Source organism: Triturus cristatus, chromosome 6, assembly GCF_964204655.1.
Source record: "Triturus cristatus chromosome 6, aTriCri1.1, whole genome shotgun sequence".
NCBI lineage: Eukaryota > Metazoa > Chordata > Amphibia > Caudata > Salamandridae > Triturus > Triturus cristatus.
This window is the reverse complement of record NC_140589.1, coordinates 1,097,070,651-1,097,093,818: the sequence shown is the minus strand read 5'-3', so window position 1 is coordinate 1,097,093,818 and position 23,168 is coordinate 1,097,070,651.

Here is a 23,168-nt window from a genome sequence, read left to right as displayed (position 1 = left end):
AAGGTCTTAACTCTTACTCTCGCCTAATGGTTACGGTCTTAACTCTTACTCTGGCCTATTGGTTAAGGTCTTAACTCTATCTCTGGCCTAATAGCTAAGGTCTTAACTCTTACTCTGGCCTAATAGCTAAGGTCTTAACTCTTACTCTGGTCTAATAGCTAGGGTCTTAGACTCGTTCTCTGGCCTAATGGTTACGGTCTTAACTCTTACTCTGGCCTATTGGTTAAGGTCTTAACTCTTACTCTAGCCTAATAGCTAAGGTCTTAACTCTTACTCTGGCCTAATAGCTAAGGTCTTAACTCTTACTCTGGTCTAATAGCTAAGGTCTTAGACTCGTACTCTGGCCTAATGGTTACGGTCTTAACTCTTACTCTGGCCTATTGGTTAAGGTCTTAACTCTTTCTCTGGCCTAATAGCTAAGGTCTTAACTCTTACTCTGGCCTAATAGCTAAGGTCTTAGACTCGTACTCTGGCCCAATAGCTAAGGTCTTAGACTCGTACTCTGGCCTACAGGTTAAGGTCTTAACTCTTACTCTGGCCTACTGGTTAAGGTCTTAACTCTTACTCTGGCCTACTGGTTATGGTCTTAACTCTTACTCTGGCCTAATAGCTAAGGTCTTAGACTCGGACTCTGGCCTAATGGTTAAGGTCTTAATTCTTACTCTGGCCTAATAGCTAAGGTCTTAGACTCGTACTATGGCCTACAGGTTAAGGTCTTAACTCTTACACTGGCCTACTGGTTAAGGTCTTAACTCTTACTATGGTCTACCGGTTAAGGTCTTAACTCTTACTCTGGCCCACTGGTTAAGGTCTTAACTCTTACTCTGGCCTAATAGCTAAGGTCTTAGACTCGTACTCTGGCCTAATCGTTAAGGTCATAACTCTTACTCTGGCCTAATAGCTAAGGTCTTAGACTCGTACTCTGTTCTAATGGTTAAGGTCTTAACTCTTACACTGGCCTACTGGTTAAGGTCTTAACTCTGACTCTGGCCTAATAGCTAAGGTCTTAACTCTTACTCTGGCCTTATAGCTAAGGTCTTAGACTCGTACTCTGGCCTAATGGTTAAGGTCTTAACTCTTACTCTGGCCTACTGGTTTTGGTCTTAACTCTTACTCTGGCCTAATAGCTAAGGTCTTAGACTCGTACTCTGGCCTAATAGCTAAGGTCTTAACTCTTAGTCTGGTCTAATAGCTAAGGTCTTAGACTCTTACTCTGGCCTACTGGTTAAGGTGTTAACTCTTACTCTGGCCTAATAGCTAAGGTCTTAGACTCGTACTCTGGCCTAATGGTTAAGGTCTTAACTCTTACTCTGGCCTACTGCTTAAGGTCTTAACTCTTACTCTGGCCTAATAGCTAAGGTCTTAACTCTTAATCTGGCCTAATAGCAAAGGTCTTAGACTCATAATCTGGCCTAATGGGTAAGGTCTTAACTCTTACTCTGGCCTAATAGCTAAGGTCTTAACTCTTACTCTGGCCTAATAGCTAAAGTCTTAGACCCGTACTATGGCCTACAGGTTGAGGTCATAACTCTTACTCTGGCCTACTGGTTAAGGTCTTAACTTTTACTCTGGCCTACTGGTTAAGGTCTTAACTCTTACTCTGGCCTAATAGCTAAGGTCTTAACTCTTACTCTGGCCTAATAGCTAAGGTCTTAGACTCTTACTCTGGCCTAATGGTTAAGGTCTTAACTCTTACTCTGGGCTACTGGTTAAGGTCTTAACTCTTACTCTGGCCTAATAGCTAAGGTCTTATACTCGTACACTGGCCTAATGGTTAAGGTCTTAACTCTTACTCTGGCCTACTGGCTAAGGTCTTAATAGCTAAGGTCTTAACTCTTACTCTGGCCTAATAGATAAGGTCTTAACTCTAACTCTGGCCGAATAGCTAAGGTCTTAGATTCGTACTCTGGCCTAATGGTTAAGGTCTTAGATCTTACTCTGGCCTAATAGCTAAGGTCTTAGACTCGTACACTGGCCTAATAGCTAAGGTCTTAGACTCATACTCTGGCCTAATAGCTAAGGTCTTAGACTCGAACTCTGGCCTACTGGTTAAGTTCTGAACTCTTACTCTGGCCTAATAGCTAAGGTCTTAACTCTTACTCTGGCCTAATAACTAAGGTCTTAGACTCGTACTCTGGCCTAATAGCTAAGGTCTTAACTCTTACTCTGGCCTAATAGCTAAGGTCTTAACTCTTAGTCTGGCCTAATAGCTAAGGTCTTAGACTTGTACTCTGGCCAAATGGTTAAGGTCTTAACTCTTACTCTGGCATAATAGCTAAGGTCTTAGACTCGTACTATGGCCTAATGGTTAAGGTCTTAACTCTTACTTTGGCCTACTGGTTAAGGTCTTAACTCTTACTCTGGCCTAATAGCTAAGGTCTTAACTCTTACTCTGGCCTAATAGCAAAGGTCTTAGACTCATAATCTGGCCTAATGGTTAAGGTCTTAACTCTTACTCTGGCCTAATAGCTAAGGTCTTAACTCTTACTCTGGCCTAATAGCTAAGGTCTTAGACTCGTACTATGGCCTACAGGTTAAGGTCTTAACTCTTACTCTGGCCTACTGGTTAAGGTCTTAACTCTTACTCTGGCCTAATAGCTAAGGTCCTAGACTCGTACTCTGGCCTACTGGTTAAGGTCTTAACTTTTACTCTGGCCTAATAGCTAAGGTCATAACTCTTACTCTGGCCTAATAGCTAGGTCTTCGACTCGTACTCTGGCCTAATGGTTAAGGTCTTAACTCTTACTCTGGCCTACTGGTTAAGGTCTTAACTCTTACTCTGGCCTAATAGCTAAGGTCTTAGACTCGTACTATGGCCTACAGGTTAAGGTCTTAACTCTTACTCTGGCCTACTGGTTAAGGTCTTAACTCTTACTCTGGCCTAATAGCTAAGGTCCTAGACTCGTACTCTGGCCTACTGGTTAAGGTCTTAACTTTTATTCTGGCCTAATAGCTAAGGTCATAACTCTTACTCTGGCCTAATAGCTAAGGTCTTAGACTCGTACTCTGGCCTAATGGTTAAGGTCTTAACTCTTACTCTGGCCTACTGGTTATGGTCTTAACTCTTACTCTGGCCTAATAGCTAAGGTCTTAGACTCGTACTCTGGCCTACTGGTTAAGGTCTTAACTCTTACTCTGGCCTAATAGCTAAGGTCTTAACTCTTACTCTGGCCGAATAGCTAAGGTCGTAACTCTTACTCTGGCCGAATAGCTAAAGTCTTAGACTTGTTCTCCTTCCTAATGGTTACTCTGGCATAATAGCTAAGGTCTTAACTCTTACTCTGGCCTAATAGCTAAGGTCTTAACTCTTACTCTGGCCTACTGGTTATGGTCTTAACTCTTACTCTGGCCTAATAGCTAAGGTCTTAGACTCGTACTATGGCCTACAGGTTAAGGTCTTAACTCTTACTCTGGCCTACTGGTTAAGGTCTTAACTCTTACTCTGGCCTAATAGCTAAGGTCCTAGACTCGTACTCTGGCCTACTGGTTAAGGTCTTAACTTTTATTCTGGCCTAATAGCTAAGGTCATAACTCTTACTCTGGCCTAATAGCTAAGGTCTTAGACTCGTACTCTGGCCTAATGGTTAAGGTCTTAACTCTTACTCTGGCCTACTGGTTATGGTCTTAACTCTTACTCTGGCCTAATAGCTAAGGTCTTAGACTCGTACTCTGGCCTACTGGTTAAGGTCTTAACTCTTACTCTGGCCTAATAGCTAAGGTCTTAACTCTTACTCTGGCCGAATAGCTAAGGTCGTAACTCTTACTCTGGCCGAATAGCTAAAGTCTTAGACTTGTTCTCCTTCCTAATGGTTACTCTGGCATAATAGCTAAGGTCTTAACTCTTACTCTGGCCTAATAGCTAAGGTCTTAGACTCGTACTCTGGCCTAATGGTTAAGGTCTTAACTCTTACTCTGGCCTAATAGCTAAGGTCTTAGACTCGTACTATGGCCTAATGGTTAAGGTCTCAACTCTTACTCTGGCCTACTGGTTAAGGTCTTAACTCTTACTCTGGCCTAATAGCTAAGGTCTTAGACTCATACTCTGGCCTAATAGCTAAGGTCTTAGACTCGTACTCTGGCCTAATAGCTAAGGTCTTAGACTCGTACTCTGGCCAAATGGTTAATGTCTTAACTCTTACTCTGGCCTACTGGTTAAGGTCTTAACTCTTACTCTGGCCTAATAGCTAAGGTCTTAACTCTTACTCTGGCCTAATAGCTAAGGTCTTAGAATCATACTCTGGCCTACTGGGTAAGGTCTTAACTCTTACTCTGGCCTACTGGTTATGGTCTTAACGCTTACTCTGGCCTAATAATTAAGGTCTTAGACTCGTACTCTGGCCTAATGGTTAAGGTCTTAATTGTTACTCTGGCCTAATAGCTAAGGGCTTAGACTCGTACTATGGCCTACAGGTTAAGGTCTTAACTCTTACACTGGCCTACTGGTTAAGGTCTTAACTCTTACTATGGTCTACCGGTTAAGGTCTTAACTCTTACTCTCGCCTAATCGTTACGGTCTTAACTCTTACTCTGGCCTATTGGTTAAGGTCTAACTCTATCACTGGCCTAATAGCTAAGGTCTTAACTCTTACTCTGGCCCAATAGCTAAGGTCTTAACTCTTACTCTGGTCTAATAGCTAGGGTCTTAGACTCGTACTCTGGCCTAATGGTTACGGTCTTAACTCTTACTCTGGCCTATTGGTTAAGGTCTTAACTCTTACTCTAGCCTAATAGCTAAGGTCTTAACTCTTACTCTGGCCTAATAGCTAAGGTCTTAACTCTTACTCTGGTCTAATAGCTAAGGTCTTAGACTCGTACACTGGCCCAATAGCTAAGGTCTTAGACTTGTACTCTGGCCTAATGTTTAAGGTCTTAACTCTTACTCTGGCCTACTGGTTAAGGTCTTAACTCTTACTATGGTCTACCGGTTAAGGTCTTAACTCTTACTCTCGCCTAATCATTACGGTCTTAACTCTTACTCTGGCCTATTGGTTAAGGTCTTAACTCTATCACTGGCCTAATAGCTAAGGTATTAACTCTTACTCTGGCCCAATAGCTAAGGTCTTAACTCTTACTCTGGTCTAATAGCTAGGGTCTTAGACTCGTACTCTGGCCTAATGGTTACGGTCTTAACTCTTACTCTGGCCTATTGGTTAAGGTCTTAACTCTTACTCTAGCCTAATAGCTAAGGTCTTAACTCTTACTCTGGCCTAATAGCTAAGGTCTTAACTCTTACTCTGGTCTAATAGCTAAGGTCTTAGACTCGTACACTGGCCTAATGGTTACGGTCTTAACTCTTACTCTGGCCTATTGGTTAAGGTCTTAACTCTTTCTCTGGCCTAATAGCTAAGGTCTTAACTCTTACTCTGGCCTAATAGCTAAGGTCTTAGACTCGTACTCTGGCCCAATAGCTAAGGTCTTAGACTTGTACTCTGGCCTAATGTTTAAGGTCTTAACTCTTACTCTGGCCTACTTGTTAAGGTCTTAACTCTTCCTCTGGCCTAATAGCTAAGGTCTTAACACTTACTCTGGCCTAATAGCTAAGGTCTTAGACTCGTACTATGGCCTACAGGTTAAGGTCTTAACTCTTACTCTGGCCTACTGGTTAAGGTCTTAACTCTTACTCTGGCCTAATAGCTAAGGTCCTAGACTCATAATCTGGCCTACTGGTTAAGGTCTTAACTTTTACTCTGGCCTAATAGCTAAGGTCATAACTCTTACTCTGGCCTAATAGCTAAGGTCTTAGACTCGTACTCTGGCCTAATGGTTAAGGTCTTAACTCTTAATCTGGCCTACTTGTTATGGTCTTAACTCTTACTCTGGCCTAATAGCTAAGGTCTTAGACTCGTACTCTGGCCTACTGGTTAAGGTCTTAACTCTTACTCTGGCGTAATAGCTAAGGTCTTAACTCTTACTCTGGCCTAAGAGCTAAAGTCGTAACTCTTACTCTGGCCGCATAGCTAAGGTCTTAGACTCGTTCTCTTTCCTAATGGTTAAGGTGTTAACTCATACTCTGGCCTAATAGCTAAGGTCTTAACTCTTACTCTGGCATAATAGCTAAGGTCTTAGACTCGTACTCTGGCCTAATGGTTAAGGTCTTAACTCTTACTCTGGCCTAATAGCTAAGGTCTTAGACTCGTACTATGGCCTAATGATTAAGGTCTTAACACTTACTCTGGCCTACTGGTTAAGGTCTTAACTCTTACTCTGGCCTAATAGCTAAGGTCTTAACTCTTACTCTGGCCTAATAGCAAAGGTCTTAGACTCATAATCTGGCCTAATGGTTAAGGTCTTAACTCTTACTCTGGCCTAATAGCTAAGGTCTTAACTCTTACTCTGGCCTAATAGCTAAGGTCTTAGACTCGTACTATGGCCTACAGGTTAAGGTCTTAACTCTTACTCTGGCCTACTGGTTTTAGGTGTTAACTCATACTCTGGCCTAATAGCTAAGGTCTTAACTCTTACTCTGGCATAATAGCTAAGGTCTTAGACTCGTACTCTGGCCTAATGGTTAAGGTCTTAACTCTTACTCTGGCCTACTGGTTAAGGTCTTAACTCTTACTCTGGCCTAATAGCTAAGGCCTTAACTCTTACTCTGGCCTAATAGCAAAGGTCTTAGACTCATAATCTGGCCTAATGGTTAAGGTCTTAACTCTTACTCTGGCCTAATAGCTAAGGTCTTAACTCTTACTCTGGCCTAATAGCTAAGGTCTTAGACTCGTACTATGGCCTACAGGTTAAGGTCTTAACTCTTACTCTGGCCTACTGGTTAAGGTCTTAACTCTTACTCTGGCCTAATAGCTAAGGTCCTAGACTCGTACTCTGGCCTACTGGTTAAGGTCTTAACTTTTACTCTGGCCTAATAGCTAAGGTCATAACTCTTACTCTGGCCTAATAGCTAGGTCTTCGACTCGTACTCTGGCCTAATGGTTAAGGTCTTAACTCTTACTCTGGCCTACTGGTTAAGGTCTTAACTCTTACTCTGGCCTAATAGCTAAGGTCTTAGACTCGTACTATGGCCTACAGGTTAAGGTCTTAACTCTTACTCTGGCCTACTGGTTAAGGTCTTAACTCTTACTCTGGCCTAATAGCTAAGGTCCTAGACTCGTACTCTGGCCTACTGGTTAAGGTCTTAACTTTTATTCTGGCCTAATAGCTAAGGTCATAACTCTTACTCTGGCCTAATAGCTAAGGTCTTAGACTCGTACTCTGGCCTAATGGTTAAGGTCTTAACTCTTACTCTGGCCTACTGGTTATGGTCTTAACTCTTACTCTGGCCTAATAGCTAAGGTCTTAGACTCGTACTCTGGCCTACTGGTTAAGGTCTTAACTCTTACTCTGGCCTAATAGCTAAGGTCTTAACTCTTACTCTGGCCGAATAGCTAAGGTCGTAACTCTTACTCTGGCCGAATAGCTAAAGTCTTAGACTTGTTCTCCTTCCTAATGGTTACTCTGGCATAATAGCTAAGGTCTTAACTCTTACTCTGGCCTAATAGCTAAGGTCTTAGACTCGTACTCTGGCCTAATGGTTAAGGTCTTAACTCTTACTCTGGCCTAATAGCTAAGGTCTTAGACTCGTACTATGGCCTAATGGTTAAGGTCTCAACTCTTACTCTGGCCTACTGGTTAAGGTCTTAACTCTTACTCTGGCCTAATAGCTAAGGTTTTAGACTCATACTCTGGCCTAATAGCTAAGGTCTTAGACTCGTACTCTGGCCTAATAGCTAAGGTCTTAGACTCGTACTCTGGCCAAATGGTTAATGTCTTAACTCTTACTCTGGCCTACTGGTTAAGGTCTTAACTCTTACTCTGGCCTAATAGCTAAGGTCTTAACTCTTACTCTGGCCTAATAGCTAAGGTCTTAGAATCATACTCTGGCCTACTGGGTAAGGTCTTAACTCTTACTCTGGCCTACTGGTTGTGGTCTTAACGCTTACTCTGGCCTAATAGCTAAGGTCTTAGACTCGTACTCTGGCCTAATGGTTAAGGTCTTAATTGTTACTCTGGCCTAATAGCTAAAGTCTTAGACTCGTACTATGGCCTACAGGTTAAGGTCTTAACTCTTACACTGGCCTACTGGTTAAGGTCTTAACTCTTACTATGGTCTACCGGTTAAGGTCTTAACTCTTACTCTCGCCTAATCGTTACGGTCTTAACTCTTACTCTGGCCTATTGGTTAAGGTCTTAACTCTTACTCTAGCCTAATAGCTAAGGTCTTAACTCTTACTCTGGCCTAATAGCTAAGGTCTTAACTCTTACTCTGGTCTAATAGCTAAGGTCTTAGACTCGTACACTGGCCTAATGGTTACGGTCTTAACTCTTACTCTGGCCTATTGGTTAAGGTCTTAACTCTTTCTCTGGCCTAATAGCTAAGGTCTTAACTCTTACTCTGGCCTAATAGCTAAGGTCTTAGACTCGTACTCTGGCCCAATAGCTAAGGTCTTAGACTTGTACTCTGGCCTAATGTTTAAGGTCTTAACTCTTACTCTGGCCTACTTGTTAAGGTCTTAACTCTTCCTCTGGCCTAATAGCTAAGGTCTTAACACTTACTCTGGCCTAATAGCTAAGGTCTTAGACTCGTACTATGGCCTACAGGTTAAGGTCTTAACTCTTACTCTGGCCTACTGGTTAAGGTCTTAACTCTTACTCTGGCCTAATAGCTAAGGTCCTAGACTCATAATCTGGCCTACTGGTTAAGGTCTTAACTTTTACTCTGGCCTAATAGCTAAGGTCATAACTCTTACTCTGGCCTAATAGCTAAGGTCTTAGACTCGTACTCTGGCCTAATGGTTAAGGTCTTAACTCTTACTCTGGCCTACTTGTTATGGTCTTAACTCTTACTCTGGCCTAATAGCTAAGGTCTTAGACTCGTACTCTGGCCTACTGGTTAAGGTCTTAACTCTTACTCTGGCCTAATAGCTAAGGTCTTAACTCTTACTCTGGCCTAAGAGCTAAAGTCGTAACTCTTACTCTGGCCGCATAGCTAAGGTCTTAGACTCGTTCTCTTTCCTAATGGTTAAGGTGTTAACTCATACTCTGGCCTAATAGCTAAGGTCTTAACTCTTACTCTGGCATAATAGCTAAGGTCTTAGACTCGTACTCTGGCCTAATGGTTAAGGTCTTAACTCTTACTCTGGCCTAATAGCTAAGGTCTTAGACTCGTACTATGGCCTAATGATTAAGGTCTTAACACTTACTCTGGCCTACTGGTTAAGGTCTTAACTCTTACTCTGGCCTAATAGCTAAGGTCTTAACTCTTACTCTGGCCTAATAGCAAAGGTCTTAGACTCATAATCTGGCCTAATGGTTAAGGTCTTAACTCTTACTCTGGCCTAATAGCTAAGGTCTTAACTCTTACTCTGGCCTAATAGCTAAGGTCTTAGACTCGTACTATGGCCTACAGGTTAAGGTCTTAACTCTTACTCTGGCCTACTGGTTTTAGGTGTTAACTCATACTCTGGCCTAATAGCTAAGGTCTTAACTCTTACTCTGGCATAATAGCTAAGGTCTTAGACTCGTACTCTGGCCTAATGGTTAAGGTCTTAACTCTTACTCTGGCCTACTGGTTAAGGTCTTAACTCTTACTCTGGCCTAATAGCTAAGGCCTTAACTCTTACTCTGGCCTAATAGCAAAGGTCTTAGACTCATAATCTGGCCTAATGGTTAAGGTCTTAACTCTTACTCTGGCCTAATAGCTAAGGTCTTAGACTCGTACTCTGGCCTAATGGTTAAGGTCTTAACTCTTACTCTGGCCTACTTGTTATGGTCTTAACTCTTACTCTGGCCTAATAGCTAAGGTCTTAGACTCGTACTCTGGCCTACTGGTTAAGGTCTTAACTCTTACTCTGGCCTAATAGCTAAGGTCTTAACTCTTACTCTGGCCTAAGAGCTAAAGTCGTAACTCTTACTCTGGCCGCATAGCTAAGGTCTTAGACTCGTTCTCTTTCCTAATGGTTAAGGTGTTAACTCATACTCTGGCCTAATAGCTAAGGTCTTAACTCTTACTCTGGCATAATAGCTAAGGTCTTAGACTCGTACTCTGGCCTAATGGTTAACTCTTACTCTGGCCTAATAGCTAAGGTCTTAGACTCGTACTATGGCCTAATGATTAAGGTCTTAACACTTACTCTGGCCTACTGGTTAAGGTCTTAACTCTTACTCTGGCCTAATAGCTAAGGTCTTAACTCTTACTCTGGCCTAATAGCAAAGGTCTTAGACTCATAATCTGGCCTAATGGTTAAGGTCTTAACTCTTACTCTGGCCTAATAGCTAAGGTCTTAACTCTTACTCTGGCCTAATAGCTAAGGTCTTAGACTCGTACTATGGCCTACAGGTTAAGGTCTTAACTCTTACTCTGGCCTACTGGTTTTAGGTGTTAACTCATACTCTGGCCTAATAGCTAAGGTCTTAACTCTTACTCTGGCATAATAGCTAAGGTCTTAGACTCGTACTCTGGCCTAATGGTTAAGGTCTTAACTCTTACTCTGGCCTACTGGTTAAGGTCTTAACTCTTACTCTGGCCTAATAGCTAAGGCCTTAACTCTTACTCTGGCCTAATAGCAAAGGTCTTAGACTCATAATCTGGCCTAATGGTTAAGGTCTTAACTCTTACTCTGGCCTAATAGCTAAGGTCTTAACTCTTACTCTGGCCTAATAGCTAAGGTCTTAGACTCGTACTATGGCCTACAGGTTAAGGTCTTAACTCTTACTCTGGCCTACTGGTTAAGGTCTTAACTCTTACTCTGGCCTAATAGCTAAGGTCCTAGACTCGTACTCTGGCCTACTGGTTAAGGTCTTAACTTTTACTCTGGCCTAATAGCTAAGGTCAAAACTCTTACTCTGGCCTAATAGCTAGGTCTTCGACTCGTACTCTGGCCTAATGGTTAAGGTCTTAACTCTTACTCTGGCCTACTGGTTAAGGTCTTAACTCTTACTCTGGCCTAATAGCTAAGGTCTTAGACTCGTACTATGGCCTACAGGTTAAGGTCTTAACTCTTACTCTGGCCTACTGGTTAAGGTCTTAACTCTTACTCTGGCCTAATAGCTAAGGTCCTAGACTCGTACTCTGGCCCACTGGTTAAGGTCTTAACTTTTATTCTGGCCTAATAGCTAAGGTCATAACTCTTACTTTGGCCTAATAGCTAAGGTCTTAGACTCGTACTCTGGCCTAATGGTTAAGGTCTTAACTCTTACTCTGGCCTACTGGTTATGGTCTTAACTCTTACTCTGGCCTAATAGCTAAGGTCTTAGACTCGTACTCTGGCCTACTGGTTAAGGTCTTAACTCTTACTCTGGCCTAATAGCTAAGGTCTTAACTCTTACTCTGGCCGAATAGCTAAGGTCGTAACTCTTACTCTGGCCGAATAGCTAAAGTCTTAGACTTGTTCTCCTTCCTAATGGTTACTCTGGCATAATAGCTAAGGTCTTAACTCTTACTCTGGCCTAATAGCTAAGGTCTTAGACTCGTACTCTGGCCTAATGGTTAAGGTCTTAACTCTTACTCTGGCCTAATAGCTAAGGTCTTAGACTCGTACTATGGCCTAATGGTTAAGGTCTCAACTCTTACTCTGGCCTACTGGTTAAGGTCTTAACTCTTACTCTGGCCTAATAGCTAAGGTTTTAGACTCATACTCTGGCCTAATAGCTAAGGTCTTAGACTCGTACTCTGGCCTAATAGCTAAGGTCTTAGACTCGTACTCTGGCCAAATGGTTAATGTCTTAACTCTTACTCTGGCCTACTGGTTAAGGTCTTAACTCTTACTCTGGCCTAATAGCTAAGGTCTTAACTCTTACTCTGGCCTAATAGCTAAGGTCTTAGAATCATACTCTGGCCTACTGGGTAAGGTCTTAACTCTTACTCTGGCCTACTGGTTATGGTCTTAACGCTTACTCTGGCCTAATAGCTAAGGTCTTAGACTCGTACTCTGGCCTAATGGTTAAGTTCTTAATTGTTACTCTGGCCTAATAGCTAAGGTCTTAGACTCGTACTATGGCCTACAGGTTAAGGTCTTAACTCTTACACTGGCCTACTGGTTAAGGTCTTAACTCTTACTATGGTCTACCGGTTAAGGTCTTAACTCTTACTCTCGCCTAATGGTTACGGTCTTAACTCTTACTCTGGCCTATTGGTTAAGGTCTTAACTCTATCACTGGCCTAATAGCTAAGGTCTTAACTCTTACTCTGGCCTAATAGCTAAGGTCTTAACTCTTACTCTGGTCTAATAGCTAGGGTCTTAGACTCGTACTCTGGCCTAATGGTTACGGTCTTAACTCTTACTCTGGCCTATTGGTTAAGGTCTTAACTCTTACTCTAGCCTAATAGCTAAGGTCTTAACTCTTACTCTGGCCAAATAGCTAAGGTCTTAACTCTTACTCTGGTCTAATAGCTAAGGTCTTAGACTCGTACTCTGGCCTAATGGTTACGGTCTTAACTCTTACTCTGGCCTATTGGTTAAGGTCTTAACTCTTTCTCTGGCCTAATAGCTAAGGTCTTAACTCTTACTCTGGCCTAATAGCTAAGGTCTTAGACTCGTACTCTGGCCCAATAGCTAAGGTCTTAGACTTGTACTCTGGCCTAATGTTTAAGGTCTTAACTCTTACTCTGGCCTACTGGTTAAGGTCTTAACTCTTCCTCTGGCCTAATAGCTAAGGTCTTAACACTTACTCTGGCCTAATAGCTAAGGTCTTAGTCTCGTACTATGGCCTACAGGTTAAGGTCTTAACTCTTACTCTGGCCTACTGGTTAAGGTCTTAACTCTTACTCTGGCCTAATAGCTAAGGTCCTAGACTCATAATCTGGCCTACTGGTTAAGGTCTTAACTTTTACTCTGGCCTAATAGCTAAGGTCATAACTCTTACTCTGGCCTAATAGCTAAGGTCTTAGACTCGTACTCTGGCCTAATGGTTAAGGTCTTAACTCTTACTCTGGCCTACTTGTTATGGTCTTAACTCTTACTCTGGCCTAAGAGCTAAGGTCTTAGACTCGTACTCTGGCCTACTGGTTAAGGTCTTAACTCTTACTCTGGCCTAATAGCTAAGGTCTTAACTCTTACTCTAGCCTAATAGCTAAGGTCTTAACTCTTACTCTGGCCTAATAGCTAAGGTCTTAACTCTTACTCTGGTCTAATAGCTAAGGTCTTAGACTCGTACACTGGCCTAATGGTTACGGTCTTAACTCTTACTCTGGCCTATTGGTTAAGGTCTTAACTCTTTCTCTGGCCTAATAGCTAAGGTCTTAACTCTTACTCTGGCCTAATAGCTAAGGTCTTAGACTCGTACTCTGGCCCAATAGCTAAGGTCTTAGACTTGTACTCTGGCCTAATGTTTAAGGTCTTAACTCTTACTCTGGCCTACTGGTTAAGGTCTTAACTCTTCCTCTGGCCTAATAGCTAAGGTCTTAACACTTACTCTGGCCTAATAGCTAAGGTCTTAGACTCGTACTATGGCCTACAGGTTAAGGTCTTAACTCTTACTCTGGCCTACTGGTTAAGGTCTTAACTCTTACTCTGGCCTAATAGCTAAGGTCCTAGACTCATAATCTGGCCTACTGGTTAAGGTCTTAACTTTTACTCTGGCCTAATAGCTAAGGTCATAACTCTTACTCTGGCCTAATAGCTAAGGTCTTAGACTCGTACTCTGGCCTAATGGTTAAGGTCTTAACTCTTACTCTGGCCTACTTGTTATGGTCTTAACTCTTACTCTGGCCTAATAGCTAAGGTCTTAGACTCGTACTCTGGCCTACTGGTTAAGGTCTTAACTCTTACTCTGGCCTAATAGCTAAGGTCTTAACTCTAACTCTGGCCTAAGAGCTAAAGTCGTAACTCTTACTCTGGCCGCATAGCTAAGGTCTTAGACTCGTTCTCTTTCCTAATGGTTAAGGTGTTAACTCATACTCTGGCCTAATAGCTAAGGTCTTAACTCTTACTCTGGCATAATAGCTAAGGTCTTAGACTCGTACTCTGGCCTAATGGTTAAGGTCTTAACTCTTACTCTGGCCTAATAGCTAAGGTCTTAGACTCGTACTATGGCCTAATGATTAAGGTCTTAACACTTACTCTGGCCTACTGGTTAAGGTCTTAACTCTTACTCTGGCCTAATAGCTAAGGTCTTAACTCTTACTCTGGCCTAATAGCAAAGGTCTTAGACTCATAATCTGGCCTAATGGTTAAGGTCTTAACTCTTACTCTGGCCTAATAGCTAAGGTCTTAACTCTTACTCTGGCCTAATAGCTAAGGTCTTAGACTCGTACTATGGCCTACAGGTTAAGGTCTTAACTCTTACTCTGGCCTACTGGTTTTAGGTGTTAACTCATACTCTGGCCTAATAGCTAAGGTCTTAACTCTTACTCTGGCATAATAGCTAAGGTCTTAGACTCGTACTCTGGCCTAATGGTTAAGGTCTTAACTCTTACTCTGGCCTACTGGTTAAGGTCTTAACTCTTACTCTGGCCTAATAGCTAAGGTCTTAACTCTTACTCTGGCCTAATAGCAAAGGTCTTAGACTCATAATCTGGCCTAATGGTTAAGGTCTTAACTCTTACTCTGGCCTAATAGCTAAGGTCTTAACTCTTACTCTGGCCTAATAGCTAAGGTCTTAGACTCGTACTATGGCCTACAGGTTAAGGTCTTAACTCTTACTCTGGCCTACTGGTTAAGGTCTTAACTCTTACTCTGGCCTAATAGCTAAGGTCCTAGACTCGTACTCTGGCCTACTGGTTAAGGTCTTAACTTTTACTCTGGCCTAATAGCTAAGGTCATAACTCTTACTCTGGCCTAATAGCTAGGTCTTCGACTCGTACTCTGGCCTAATGGTTAAGGTCTTAACTCTTACTCTGGCCTACTGGTTAAGGTCTTAACTCTTACTCTGGCCTAATAGCTAAGGTCTTAGACTCGTACTATGGCCTACAGGTTAAGGTCTTAACTCTTACTCTGGCCTACTGGTTAAGGTCTTAACTCTTACTCTGGCCTAATAGCTAAGGTCCTAGACTCGTACTCTGGGCTACTGGTTAAGGTCTTAACTTTTATTCTGGCCTAATAGCTAAGGTCATAACTCTTACTCTGGCCTAATAGCTAAGGTCTTAGACTCGTACTCTGGCCTAATGGTTAAGGTCTTAACTCTTACTCTGGCCTACTGGTTATGGTCTTAACTCTTACTCTGGCCTAATAGCTAAGGTCTTAGACTCGTACTCTGGCCTACTGGTTAAGGTCTTAACTCTTACTCTGGCCTAATAGCTAAGGTCTTAACTCTTACTCTGGCCGAATAGCTAAGGTCGTAACTCTTACTCTGGCCGAATAGCTAAAGTCTTAGACTTGTTCTCCTTCCTAATGGTTACTCTGGCATAATAGCTAAGGTCTTAACTCTTACTCTGGCCTAATAGCTAAGGTCTTAGACTCGTACTCTGGCCTAATGGTTAAGGTCTTAACTCTTACTCTGGCCTAATAGCTAAGGTCTTAGACTCGTACTATGGCCTAATGGTTAAGGTCTCAACTCTTACTCTGGCCTACTGGTTAAGGTCTTAACTCTTACTCTGGCCTAATAGCTAAGGTTTTAGACTCATACTCTGGCCTAATAGCTAAGGTCTTAGACTCGTACTCTGGCCTAATAGCTAAGGTCTTAGACTCGTACTCTGGCCAAATGGTTAATGTCTTAACTCTTACTCTGGCCTACTGGTTAAGGTCTTAACTCTTACTCTGGCCTAATAGCTAAGGTCTTAACTCTTACTCTGGCCTAATAGCTAAGGTCTTAGAATCATACTCTGGCCTACTGGGTAAGGTCTTAACTCTTACTCTGGCCTACTGGTTATGGTCTTAACGCTTACTCTGGCCTAATAGCTAAGGTCTTAGACTCGTACTCTGGCCTAATGGTTAAGGTCTTAATTGTTACTCTGGCCTAATAGCTAAGGTCTTAGACTCGTACTATGGCCTACAGGTTAAGGTCTTAACTCTTACACTGGCCTACTGGTTAAGGTCTTAACTCTTACTATGGTCTACCGGTTAAGGTCTTAACTCTTACTCTCGCCTAATGGTTACAGTCTTAACTCTTACTCTGGCCTATTGGTTAAGGTCTTAACTCTATCACTGGCCTAATAGCTAAGGTCTTAACTCTTACTCTGGTCTAATAGCTAAGGTCTTAGACTCGTACTCTGGCCTAATGGTTACGGTCTTAACTCTTACTCTGGCCTATTGGTTAAGGTCTTAACTCTTTCTCTGGCCTAATAGCTAAGGTCTTAACTCTTACTCTGGCCTAATAGCTAAGGTCTTAGACTCGTACTCTGGCCCAATAGCTAAGGTCTTAGACTTGTACTCTGGCCTAATGTTTAAGGTCTTAACTCTTACTCTGGCCTACTGGTTAAGGTCTTAACTCTTCCTCTGGCCTAATAGCTAAGGTCTTAACACTTACTCTGGCCTAATAGCTAAGGTCTTAGACTCGTACTATGGCCTACAGGTTAAGGTCTTAACTCTTACTCTGGCCTACTGGTTAAGGTCTTAACTCTTACTCTGGCCTAATAGCTAAGGTCCTAGACTCATAATCTGGCCTACTGGTTAAGGTCTTAACTTTTACTCTGGCCTAATAGCTAAGGTCATAACTCTTACTCTGACCTAATAGCTAAGGTCTTAGACTCGTACTCTGGCCTAATGGTTAAGGTCTTAACTCTTACTCTGGCCTACTTGTTATGGTCTTAACTCTTACTCTGGCCTAAGAGCTGAGGTCTTAGACTCGTACTCTGGCCTACTGGTTAAGGTCTTAACTCTTACTCTGGCCTAATAGCTAAGGTCTTAACTCTTACTCTGGCCTAAGAGCTAAAGTCGTAACTCTTACTCTGGCCGCATAGCTAAGGTCTTAGACTCGTTCTCTTTCCTAATGGTTAAGGTGTTAACTCATACTCTGGCCTAATAGCTAAGGTCTTAACTCTTACTCTGGCCTAATAACTAAGGTCTTAGACTCGTACTATGGCCTAATGATTAAGGTCTTAACACTTACTCTGGCCTACTGGTTGAGGTCTTAACTCTTACTCTGGCCTAATAGCTAAGGTCTTAGACTCATACTCTGGCCTAATAGCTAAGGTCTTAGACTCATACTCTGGCCTAATAGCTAAGGTCTTAGACTCGTACTCTGGCCAAATGGTTAAGGTCTTAACTCTTACTCTGGCCTACTGGTTAAGGTCTTAACTCTTACTCTGGCCTAATAGCTAAGGTCTTAACTCTTACTCTGGCCTAATAGCTAAGGTCTTAGACTCATACTCTGGCCTACTGGGTAAGGTCTTAACTCTTAATCTGGCCTACTGGTTATGGTCTTAACGCTTACTCTGGCCTAATAGCTAAGGTCTTAGACTCGTACTCTGGCCTAATGGTTAAGGTCTTAATTGTTACTCTGGCCTAATAGCTAAGGTCTTAGACTCGTACTATGGCCTACAGGTTAAGGTCTTAACTCTTACACTGGCCTACTGGTTAAGGTCTTAACTCTTACTATGGTCTACCGGTTAAGGTCTTAACTCTTACTCTGGCCTAATGGTTACGGTCTTAACTCTTACTCTGGCCTATTGGTTAAGGTCTTAACTCTTTCTCTGGCCTAATAGCTAAGGTCTTAACTCTTACTCTGGCCTAATAGCTAAGGTCTTAACTCTTACTCTGGTCTAATAGCTAGGGTCTTAGACTCGTACTCTGGCCTAATGGTTACGGTCTTAACTCTTACTCTGGCCTATTGGTTAAGGTCTTAACTCTTACTCTAGCCTAATAGCTAAGGTCTTAACTCTTACTCTGGCCTAATAGCTAAGGTCTTAACTCTTACTCTGGTCTAATAGCTAAGGTCTTAGACTCGTACTCTGGCCTAATGGTTACGGTCTTAACTCTTACTCTGGCCTATTGGTTAAGGTCTTAACTCTTTCTCTGGCCTAATAGCTAAGGTCTTAACTCTTACTCTGGCCTAATAGCTAAGGTCTTAGACTCGTACTCTGGCCCAATAGCTAAGGTCTTAGACTTGTACTCTGGCCTAATGTTTAAGGTCTTAACTCTTACTCTGGCCTACTGGTTAAGGCCTTAACTCTTCCTCTGGCCTAATAGCTAAGGTCTTAACACTTACTCTGGCCTAATAGCTAAGGTCTTAGACTCGTACTATGGCCTACAGGTTAAGGTCTTAACTCTTACTCTGGCCTACTGGTTAAGGTCTTAACTCTTACTCTGGCCTAATAGCTAAGGTCCTAGACTCATAATCTGGCCTACTGGTTAAGGTCTTAACTTTTACTCTGGCCTAATAGCTAAGGTCATAACTCTTACTCTGGCCTAATAGCTAAGGTCTTAGACTCGTACTCTGGCCTAATGGTTAAGGTCTTAACTCTTACTCTGGCCTACTGGTTATGGTCTTAACTCTTACTCTGGCCTAATAGCTAAGGTCTTAGACTCGTACTCTGGCCTACTGGTTAAGGTCTTAACTCTTACTCTGGCTTAATAGCTAAGGTCTTAACTCTTACTCTGGCCTAAGAGCTAAGGTCCTAGACTCATAATCTGGCCTACTGGTTAAGGTCTTAACTTTTACTCTGGCCTAATAGCTAAGGTCATAACTCTTACTCTGGCCTAATAGCTAAGGTCTTAGACTCGTACTCTGGCCTAATGGTTAAGGTCTTAACTCTTACTCTGGCCTACTGGTTATGGTCTTAACTCTTACTCTGGCCTAATAGCTAAGGTCTTAGACTCGTACTCTGGCCTACTGGTTAAGGTCTTAACTCTTACTCTGGCCTAATAGCTAAGGTCTTAACTCTTACTCTGGCCTAAGAGCTAAGGTCGTAACTCTTACTCTGGCCGCATAGCTAAGGTCTTAGACTCGTTCTCTTTCCTAATGGTTAAGGTGTTAACTCATACTCTGGCCTAATAGCTAAGGTCTTAACTCTTACTCTGGCATAATAGCTAAGGTCTTAGACTCATACTCTGGCCTAATGGTTAAGGTCTTAGCTCTTACTCTGGCCTAATAGCTAAGGTCTTAGACTCTTACTATGGCCTAATGATTAAGGTCTTAACACTTACTCTGGCCTACTGGTTGAGGTCTTAACTCTTACTCTGGCCTAATAGCTAAGGTCTTAGACTCATACTCTGGCCTAATAGCTAAGGTCTTAGACTCGTACTCTGGCCAAATGGTTAAGGTCTTAACTCTTACTCTGGCCTAATAGCTAAGGTCTTAACTCTTACTCTGGCCTAATAGCTAAGGTCTTAGACTCATACTCTGGCCTACTGGTTAAGGTCTTAACTCTTACTCTGGCCTACTGGTTATGGTCTTAACTCTTACTCTGGCCTAATAGCTAAGGTCTTAGACTCGGACTCTGGCCTAATGGTTAAGGTCTTAATTCTTACTCTGGCCTAATAGCTAAGGTCTTAGACTCGTACTATGGCCTACAGGTTAAGGTCTTAACTCTTACACTGGCCTACTGGTTAAGGTCTTAACTCTTACTATGGTCTACCGGTTAAGGTCTTAACTCTTACTCTGGCCCACTGGTTAAGGTCTTAACTCTTACTCTGGCCTAATAGCTAAGGTCTTAGACTCGTACTCTGGCCTAATCGTTAAGGTCATAACTCTTACTCTGGCCTAATAGCTAAGGTCTTAGACTCGTACTCTGTTCTAATGGTTAAGGTCTTAACTCTTACACTGGCCTACTGGTTAAGGTCTTAACTCTGACTCTGGCCTAATAGCTAAGGTCTTAACTCTTACTCTGGCCTTATAGCTAAGGTCTTAGACTCGTACTCTGGCCTAATGGTTAAGGTCTTAACTCTTACTCTGGCCTACTGGTTTTGGTCTTAACTCTTACTCTGGCCTAATAGCTAAGGTCTTAGACTCGTACTCTGGCCTAATAGCTAAGGTCTTAACTCTTAGTCTGGTCTAATAGCTAAGGTCTTAGACTCTTACTCTGGCCTACTGGTTAAGGTGTTAACTCTTACTCTGGCCTAATAGCTAATGTCTTAGACTCGTACTCTGGCCTAATGGTTAAGGTCTTAACTCTTACTCTGGCCTACTGCTTAAGGTCTTAACTCTTACTCTGGCCTAATAGCTAAGGTCTTAACTCTTAATCTGGCCTAATAGCAAAGGTCGTAAACTCATAATCTGGCCTAATGGTTAAAGTCTTAACTCTTACTCTGGCCTAATAGCTAAGGTCTTAACTCTTACTCTGGCCTAATAGCTAAAGTCTTAGACCCGTACTATGGCCTACAGGTTGAGGTCATAACTCTTACTCTGGCCTACTGGTTAAGGTCTTAACTTTTACTCTGGCCTACTGGTTAAGGTCTTAACTCTTACTCTGGCCTAATAGCTAAGGTCTTAACTCTTACTCTGGCCTAATAGCTAAGGTCTTAGACTCTTACTCTGGCCTAATGGTTAAGGTCTTAACTCTTACTCTGGGCTACTGGTTAAGGTCTTAACTCTTACTCTGGCCTAATAGCTAAGGTCTTATACTCGTACACTGGCCTAATGGTTAAGGTCTTAACTCTTACTCTGGCCTACTGGCTAAGGTCTTAAAAGCTAAGGTCTTAACTCTTACTCTGGCCTAATAGCTAAGGTCTTAACTCTAACTCTGGCCGAATAGCTAAGGTCTTAGATTCGTACTCTGGCCTAATGGTTAAGGTCTTAACTCTTACTCTGGCCTAATAGCTAAGGTCTTAACTATTACTCTGGCCTAATAGCTAAGGTCTTAGACTCGTTCTCTGGCCTAATGGTTAAGGTCTTAGATCTTACTCTGGCCTAATAGCTAAGGTCTTAGACTCGTACACTGGCCTAATAGCTAAGGTCTTAGACTCATACTCTGGCCTAATAGCTAAGGTCTTAGACTCGAACTCTGGCCTACTGGTTAAGTTCTTAACTCTTACTCTGGCCTAATAGCTAAGGTCTTAACTCTTACTCTGGCCTAATAACTAAGGTCTTAGACTCGTACTCTGGCCTAATAGCTAAGGTCTTAACTCTTACTCTGGCCTAATAGCTAAGGTCTTAACTCTTACTCTGGCCTAATAACTAAGGTCTTAGACTCGTACTATGGCCTACAGGTTAAGGTCTTAACTCTTACTCTGGAGTACTGGTTAAGGTCTTAACTCTTACTCTGGCCTAATAGCTAAGGTCCTAGACTCATAATCTGGCCTACTGGTTAAGGTCTTAACTTTTACTCTGGCCTAATAGCTAAGGTCATAACTCTTACTCTGGCCTAATAGCTAAGGTCTTAGACTCGTACTCTGGCCTAATGGTTAAGGTCTTAACTCTTACTCTGGCCTACTGGTTATGGTCTTAACTCTTACTCTGGCCTAATAGCTAAGGTCTTAGACTCGTACTCTGGCCTACTGGTTAAGGTCTTAACTCTTACTCTGGCCTAATAGCTAAGGTCTTAACTCTTACTGTGGCCTAAGAGCTAAGGTCCTAGACTCATAATCTGGCCTACTGGTTAAGGTCTTAACTTTTACTCTGGCCTAATAGCTAAGGTCATAACTCTTACTCTGGCCTAATAGCTAAGGTCTTAGACTCGTACTCTGGCCTAATGGTTAAGGTCTTAACTCTTACTCTGGCCTACTGGTTATGGTCTTAACTCTTACTCTGGCCTAATAGCTAAGGTCTTAGACTCGTACTCTGGCCTACTGGTTAAGGTCTTAACTCTTACTCTGGCCTAATAGCTAAGGTCTTAACTCTTACTCTGGCCTAAGAGCTAAGGTCGTAACTCTTACTCTGGCCGCATAGCTAAGGTCTTAGACTCGTTCTCTTTCCTAATGGTTAAGGTGTTAACTCATACTCTGGCCTAATAGCTAAGGTCTTAACTCTTACTCTGGCATAATAGCTAAGGTCTTAGACTCATACTCTGGCCTAATGGTTAAGGTCTTAACTCTTACTCTGGCCTAATAGCTAAGGTCTTAGACTCGTACTATGGCCTAATGATTAAGGTCTTAACACTTACTCTGGCCTACTGGTTGAGGTCTTAACTCTTACTCTGGCCTAATAGCTAAGGTCTTAGACTCATACTCTGGCCTAATAGCTAAGGTCTTAGACTCATACTCTGGCCTAATAGCTAAGGTCTTAGACTCGTACTCTGGCCAAATGGTTAAGGTCTTAACTCTTACTCTGGCCTAATAGCTAAGGTCTTAACTCTTACTCTGGCCTAATAGCTAAGGTCTTAGACTCATACTCTGGCCTACTGGTTAAGGTCTTAACTCTTACTCTGGCCTACTGGTTATGGTCTTAACTCTTACTCTGGCCTAATAGCTAAGGTCTTAGACTCGGACTCTGGCCTAATGGTTAAGGTCTTAATTCTTACTCTGGCCTAATAGCTAAGGTCTTAGACTCGTACTATGGCCTACAGGTTAAGGTCTTAACTCTTACACTGGTCTACCGGTTAAGGTCTTAACTCTTACTCTGGCCCACTGGTTAAGGTCTTAACTCTTACTCTGGCCTAATAGCTAAGGTCTTAGACTCGTACTCTGGCCTAATCGTTAAGGTCATAACTCTTACTCTGGCCTAATAGCTAAGGTCTTAGACTCGTACTCTGTTCTAATGGTTAAGGTCTTAACTCTTACACTGGCCTACTGGTTAAGGTCTTAACTCTGACTCTGGCCTAATAGCTAAGGTCTTAACTCTTACTCTGGCCTTATAGCTAAGGTCTTAGACTCGTACTCTGGCCTAATGGTTAAGGTCTTAACTCTTACTCTGGCCTACTGGTTTTGGTCTTAACTCTTACTCTGGCCTAATAGCTAAGGTCTTAGACTCGTACTCTGGCCTAATAGCTAAGGTCTTAACTCTTAGTCTGGTCTAATAGCTAAGGTCTTAGACTCTTACTCTGGCCTACTGGTTAAGGTGTTAACTCTTACTCTGGCCTAATAGCTAAGGTCTTAGACTCGTACTCTGGCCTAATGGTTAAGGTCTTAACTCTTACTCTGGCCTACTGCTTAAGGTCTTAACTCTTACTCTGGCCTAATAGCTAAGGTCTTAACTCTTAATCTGGCCTAATAGCAAAGGTCTTAGACTCATAATCTGGCCTAATGGTTAAGGTCTTAACTCTTACTCTGGCCTAATAGCTAAGGTCTTAACTCTTACTCTGGCCTAATAGCTAAAGTCTTAGACCCGTACTATGGCCTACAGGTTGAGGTCATAACTCTTACTCTGGCCTACTGGTTAAGGTCTTAACTTTTACTCTGGCCTACTGGTTAAGGTCTTAACTCTTA